Source organism: Monomorium pharaonis, chromosome 3 (genome assembly GCF_013373865.1).
Source record: "Monomorium pharaonis isolate MP-MQ-018 chromosome 3, ASM1337386v2, whole genome shotgun sequence".
Taxonomy (NCBI): Eukaryota; Metazoa; Arthropoda; class Insecta; order Hymenoptera; family Formicidae; genus Monomorium; species Monomorium pharaonis.
In genome coordinates, this window is record NC_050469.1 from 20,864,912 (window position 1) to 20,872,587 (window position 7,676).

The 7,676-nt window shown below is 26.2% G+C and overlaps 1 long non-coding RNA gene across 1 annotated transcript; it reads left to right on the forward strand.

Annotated features, from left to right (window-relative positions):
- The first annotated feature begins 1,224 nt into the window (after nt 1-1,224).
- On the forward strand, nt 1,225-7,182 carry LOC118644951. The gene is made up of 3 exons (XR_004962728.1): nt 1,225-4,253; nt 4,469-4,807; nt 6,380-7,182. It is a non-coding gene; the product is annotated as an uncharacterized LOC118644951 (long non-coding RNA).
- Nucleotides 7,183-7,676: the final 494 nt, after the last annotated feature.

Consider the following 7,676-nt stretch of genomic DNA (forward strand, 5'->3'; position numbering starts at 1 on the left):
CTCTTTTTAAACTTGAGCATATCATCACACGAATATTTGTACACTTAAATTTTCCCTGTTTTTAATATTTTATTCAGCTATACATATATTTCGAGTTATAGAAAGTTAAATAATAAAAGCATAAAATTTTATTAATTTTACCCTCTAAGCATATTGACATCCCAATAGACATAACGTGGTCTCATTTTCGAAGTTTTCATCTAAATATTTATTCAATAGGTTAATTATAGTTCTACTACTAATCTGTAATTTACGTTACATGTATTATACATTTCTAATACAACAGTTTATTGAAAATTCAAGAGATCATGTGTACGTACATATATTTGCATATTTTGTTTTTTTATTTTGACTAAGTGTTTCCTTATTTTGACTAATTTTATAACAAACACTGTATTTTCTAAATAAAACTTATTTTTTAAGTATATTTTTGTGGAGAAGCCATATTATTACCCTTGTTTCTCTTCGATTCATTATACAATATTATATTTTTATAAATAATATCTAGATTACATATTTACACATTACGTATTATATAATTTTCAGTCTAAAATCAAGTAAGCAATAAAAATGTTATTGTAAATTTTTAATTTACAAAATTATTAAAACAAATTTTTGTACAAATGTAATTGTATAAGACAAGATGTTATATATATGTATATATATATATATATATAATTTTATAATTAATTTATTTTTTATTACACTTTCTTTTCATTATCTTTTTTAAAATTATACTTTAAAAAATATTTAAAAATTGATCTTGCATTAATTTATTTTTTATTTTTTACTTTTGATTGTTCTTATTATTAAGAAATAAATTTAACGTAATTATATATATATATATATATATAGCTTCCTGAATTTATATAAGAAATTTCTTTCTTTTCGGAGAAATATTTCGAATTTTTTTATACAATACAAAGGATAGCAGAAAAACACATTAAAAACTGCCATCTAGCGAGATTTGTCGCAACGTTAATATATATGTTGGAAAAGAAGGTATCTAAAAAAAACCTTCTGTAGATATAATAGAATTTCAGAAACAGTTATCTGTTAGTAACCAGTTACCCCCGCGATTATATTTTTAATGTTTTTACAAAAACCAGGTAACACAATATTAAATGTATGTGTCGACATAAAATTTAATTGTCTTTGTGTTCATAACTATACTTCTAAAAAAATTATAGACATAAACAAATAATACAAAAAATATTGATAAAAACAAATACAAATTAACCTTTATATTGTAAATAAATAGTAATAAAAAAATATTCTAAAAAAGAAACAATATTGATTATATAAAAAAACTTTATGTAAAATCTGCACATCTATACATATATCAGCAAGTACCAAATATATTGGCAATGTGTGCGAAATATTAAACGCGAAATATTGAATTTTCTTGCACGGTTCAGCAACAACGGAGAAATCGAAGAGCGAATAGAACGGACCTAGAGGGTTACGTTGATGAGACTTCCTATACATTTATATAGAGCAGTCCGGAGAAGTTTTAGTATCTGCTGAGCGCTACGCTGTGGGAGATATTACCATCCATAAAGTTTTACGAACCGAAAATATCAAGCTTACTTGAATGCTGGTTTATACGCGTCCCTACAGCCTATGGCTGCTTCTCTTCAGCAATTACAGGCGGCTCGCTTGATATTGAGGAACAGTGACGACGTAAGCGCGAAAAACGAATCTTGTTCGTGATTACGGCGATTACGAGGAAGGCAACGTATTTTTCTTTTCCTTTTTGCAGAAACAGTGGCGAACCACTTAACGCCGAAAATCGACATGATCCTTCAGGCAATACCTTTAAATTCGTGTGTGTAATGGGTTTACACACATAACGAATTTTATGAAGCGATGATTGGCAGTTAGTGAGCGAACGGCCTCCTAATTTTCTAAGGATTCCTATGCCAGCAATAATTCTAGTCCTCGTTATCGCTACAAGTTAACACGTGAAAAATTGAACATCATGTATTTAAAACATAAACGCTCCTGTCTACTTCAAATTTATAGCTTCCGCGGCTCCATGTATATTTATATCACTTAAATAATAAGTATATCTGTCTTTCAAAACATTAAATTTGCACTTCTGCGCCTGATAAACAAAAAAAAAACAACATAATTAGTTTTTATTGTACGAATTGGATCACAAAATATTTCAATAAAAGACAAATATAATTTTGAATTAATAAAACAATTTGCTGATATGTGCTTTTTTCTATTGAAAAGTAACAAACACCTCTTAGATAATAATTTTTTTAATTCACAATTAATTTTTTAATATCAGTGGATTGCTACACAGAGAAAAATTTCTCTTAAAATTTACCCTTAAAATTCCTTGAGGTCACATATTATCCTACAATTACCAGATTTTGAGGTAAATTTTAAGTAAAAATTTCTCTCCGTGTATGTTAATAGAAGTGTCATATGAAAGATAAAATCTTTTAGTTGTAGTAAAAATGAATATTGTCCAAGACAACTTATTATAAAATTGCTTAGAATGGTCCAAACCAATCGAAATTATATCAACTATTTCCCAGATTTCTATTGTGATTTCCAGAAAAACCGAAATAATTTGAATCAAAGTTTATTCTAAATAATTAATTCTATATACACAATAATTAAAACAATTCTTTATAATCTAAACAACCACTAATCCGTGAAAATCGATAACTAATGACTGACTATGTAAGCATAGTTATAAATAAATAAGCATGTAATTAAATAACTTTGATGTTTTTAAAATTAAAAATTTTTCTATAACTAGAACACAATGCGCGCCATTTAATTTCAAAATCATTTAATGTAAATATAATTTAATACGTATCAGTGTAAATCAGTGTAAATAAAATAAAAAAAAGTTAAACTTATAAATATTCATGTGCATAAGTACTTCGGACTAAACGGAATCCTTTCAAGACTTGATTTTTAAATTACTTTTTTTTATGTTATTGTTCTTAAACATTGACTTTACACATGTTAATTATAGCGCAAAAACAATTTTAGAAATCTTTTATTTTACGTATTCAAGTGTTTTCAAATATTCAAGAGTAAATAGAGTACTTCTGGACCATAAAAAAAACTTTTTTCTAAAGTTATTAATATTTGGGTTTGTTCTTGCATTTATATATTTTGGTACAAAACGCAAAAATAATCGTTTAAAATCCCATTTACAGAAAAATTATTTTAATCTGCATAAATATGGCTATCTGTTAAACTTAAAATAAATTATTTATCACAATGTTGAATAAAATAACAATTAATTAAAGATGAACAAGATTTAGCAATTTTTTTACTTTTACGAGGTGAGAAAGAAACTTTTTAAGATATAAAAACTATAGTTTCAATCATAACTATAAGTATTACAAATATTTTGTTTTAATATAAAAGTCAATTGGTTTAATAATTTCTGAGGCAAAATTAAAAAATAATTTTAAGAAAAATGTATTAATTGTTAATTTTAAAAAAATTATACACAAAAAAAGAAATTGTCTTAGTTTGCTATAGTATACTGACATTATCTAGTTTTCTTTACCTTAAAATATATCTTTGCCTTTCTTGAAAAAAGTTTCTGTCATGTTATGATTTTAATGAAATGTGAAATAGTATAGTAAGAGGCGTTCGATTGATGCGCTAATCAAATCTTAAACGCCAGTATATGCTTTCACATTTGATTCTATAAGATAATTCCCATCATTAATAGTTCAAAATCTTTTGTTGAAAATGCATATAGTAAAAAATAAACAATAGTAAAAATTTCTATTTTTGTTCCACATATATATTTTGATGTAAATATTCAGATAAGCAAATATAAACCTTTGTCACCATTTTGCGTGCGTGACAGTGTTCTACTAAAGCATCAAACCTTCATATATTTATTTTATATTGTTATTATCACTGTGCTATGTAATGGTGCTTTTTTGCAAATATTTATAACATATACTCTTCCTAGCATTCTTCGAAACGTGAAAACCTTGATAATTTTTTGTTAAAATGCTTTAAAAACTTATTTTTAAGAATATAATAATTGAACAATAAAAAAAATTTGTAAAAAAAATATTTTTAACCTATCGAACTGGAATATCCCCTTAACCTGAATCTGTTATCTAGGTACTTCATGATACTGATAAATCGTGTATAAATACCATGTGCAAACGATGCAAGCAACAGAAAATATTCAAATATGGCCGGCTACAAAGGAGCATTGCTACTCTTTTTATTACTAGCAATAAGTTTGGCAGGTAAATAAATTTTGGGTTAATTATCTATAAATAATATTTAAGTACATGTTTAACAATTTTCTATGTAAATTTTGTATCGTTTTATTAAGAGAACATATAAAATATAACAATAATCAGTTTATTACAAATTAATGTTCCTATATAATATCTTTGTTGGTATATATTTATCCGAGTAAAAGTTTCTTAATAATATTGTATATATATAATTCTCCTAGATGCCAGAAATTTTCCAACATCCGAGACAGAGAATATAACTCCTCGCGCTAAGCTTTTTCTTCGTTGGTTACTACAACAGATATTTCAAAACAGATTCTCGCTAAATGAACTTCTAGGAATTTCTACGCCTTCAAATAAAGAGCTGGAAAGTACTTTCAATAAATTAACAACAAATGTGATTCCAAGAAGTTCTACACCTTTGGATAAATTAACAACGAGTAAAGAGCAGGAAAGTACTCTCAGTACACCGACGACAAAGGAGATTCCGAAAAATTCTACAAAAATTTGAACAATCCAATTGATACATAGATAAAGAATACGAGAAATCTTATATACTGGTAAATTGTATATTTTATCTTTATTTGCACGTAAAAATAATTCTTTTATTTCTATAAAAATAAAGCATATAATATTAATTTACCAAATTGATACATGCAATTAATAAATAAAAAGATCAATTTTGCTGAAGTTCTTTGTGATGGTTTAACAGAATCATTTTTAGATCTGTCATCTAAATTTTTACATATTTTAACAAAACCGTTCTTTCAATTAATGTATGTTTAGAATTACCTGGTTTCATTTACCACATGCCTTAATAAAAGATGTTTTTTCAATTATCAAAAGAAAACAATTGTTTGAGATTGTTGTTAGTAAAGATAATCTTTAGATTATCATTATCGTCTCGATCATCTTGATCATCTCAAATAGTATATAAAGAAAAAAGTTTTGTTAAAAATTTAGCTCTACACTTTTATTCTATACATTTTTGTGTAGCACTTTATATTTAAGTAACATCTAAAATTATTTAGATTATCATAATAATATTACGACATTTAAATATGATAGAGTGCTGCAAAAAAGTGTAACATTTTAGCAACCAGTAGCTTCTATAACTATTTGGATAATGTAACAAAATTCTTTTTAAATCTAAATCTAAATTTTTAAATACATTAATAAACACTTCTTTTCAAAATGTAGTATACAATTAAATAAATTAAATATAAATGAATAGATTTTCTGACAAGTAAAAGTGTTATTAATTGATTTTTCTTTAGCGAGAAATTTCTAAAACAAGAGATTATTACTTATCATGACTTTTAACTCGTAAATAATGAAACAATAGGTCTCCAATAGAAATCTGTTAAATAAAATTTAGATTAATTAGAAAAGTTAATAGCAAAGTTTCTATTATATCCATGTTTGTTCGTATATTCAGAAATCTCGTTTTTCTATATTAAAATAACATCAGTTTTTCAAGTATATATCAAACAATTATAAAATATAAAAATAAAATATTACAATCGGGTCGAAGAATGAGCACCGAATTAGATGTTAGTCAAATTTCTTGTTTATTATAATACTGGAAGGACTAATTTTGAAATGCATGCACAGACTTCAACCTTGGTTATCTGTGTTTTTTACCTTGAAAAAATTAGCTGTCTAAATGTTCTATTTTTTGTGTCATTTCTTTAATTTGTTATACATTAACGTCAATTATGTTGACTTATTTATAAAATCCGCATTTCGACTGCTAAAGTGAGTTTTTATTTCGTTCCCAACGTTTTAATAATTGTATTTCATTTTTATATTATTAATTTAATTTTTATACTCTATATTCGTATTGTTCATATTTTTCTTTTATTAATATCTATAATTTCTGTCAGCCTGCAATTTAAGATAACTATGTATAGTTAAAACGTTCCGCTTATAATATTACTGTATTAAATAAACCAGAATTTTGACTAACATATTTGTTGCTCGTTTCTTAAATCTAATTTTAATATTTTATTGCCTAGCATAACCGAGTGATTATTTTTCTTCAATTAACATTTAAATGAAGCAGTAATAACAGTCGAACTGACATGAAATAATGTAAAAAATAGAAATATTTTTATTATTTTTCTGAACAGAGTAACAAAACCAATTGGCGATTCAGCAGCTGCTACCGCATCAAAAGTGCTTAAGGACAACGACCTTCTTGCTACTTTCACGAGTGACATATTGAAGGACTTCATTGCGCAGAAGAAAGCACATTACGATCGTTACCAAGGAAACAGAACACGTGACACATTTTTATTGACAAATAAAGAAAGCTATACGCAGCTTGTCAAAATGGAGCACGGCTGGCTGTTGCTATCGCTAGCAATATTCGATATCTTTGTACACGTTTTTAGTTTTTAATGCTTCACGCTGTTTTTATGTATGTATAACGCAGTAAAAAAGAGATAATATTGATATGCACGCATAAATTTTTGCACAAACATATAAAATAAAGAATTACTTCACATTTCTACTCTTAATTTCTTCGTTATATATAAATATATAAATATCTATAAACACAATAAGATTTATAGAATGTATCGAAAACTTTGAATATAATACAATAGTTCGATGGTACCCTTTAGAAGTTATTCTTTGCCTTTCCGATTATGAAAGATCTTTAGTTATAGAAGAGGTAAATGGAGGTAATAATATTTACAGGCTCAATAAAAGTATACCTTTAGCGACCCATTCACCTAAACCTTCTGTTGGAGGAACACGCGTCGCGGAACGTTGGCCGTACAATAATGCCAAATACGCGTGAAGAGAATGCGATTCTCAGACATTCGGCTAAAGTCGCATCCGTACCAGGTTTACTACTTTTTTAGCTTCTTTTTCGCCACGCTCGTTCCTTTCTATCTTTAATCTTAGTTATTCCGTCATGCAATTCTGTAAGTTACGTGACACTGGTGGTCGCCGACGATAAAAGAGAATTCTTTTTATAGATATATTGACAACATAAAAAAACGGTATTATAACCATATTTTTAAGTAAAAATATTTTGCAAATTTTCCATCGGTATTCAAGTGAATCTCTGTAAAAATATTATATATTATATTATATTATATATTATATTATATTATATATATTACATATATATATAAAATCAAAAAATTAAATATTGCATTTACTTAATTATTATCAATTATTTTGTGTGAATTGCCTATCTATTTATAAAATCAAAAAAACATTGAAAATTGGCATAGTTACGGTTTCTACATCAATTTGACAAATTTAAAATTTAAAAATGTGTTTAGAAAAATAGGATTATAATAAAAGAATAATATGCATTAAAAAACGCACGAAATCATATATAAAATGCAAATATTTAAGTTATCGCAGCTTCAGTATACTGCAACTAGAGTCGCCATTTTGGAACGAAGCCGC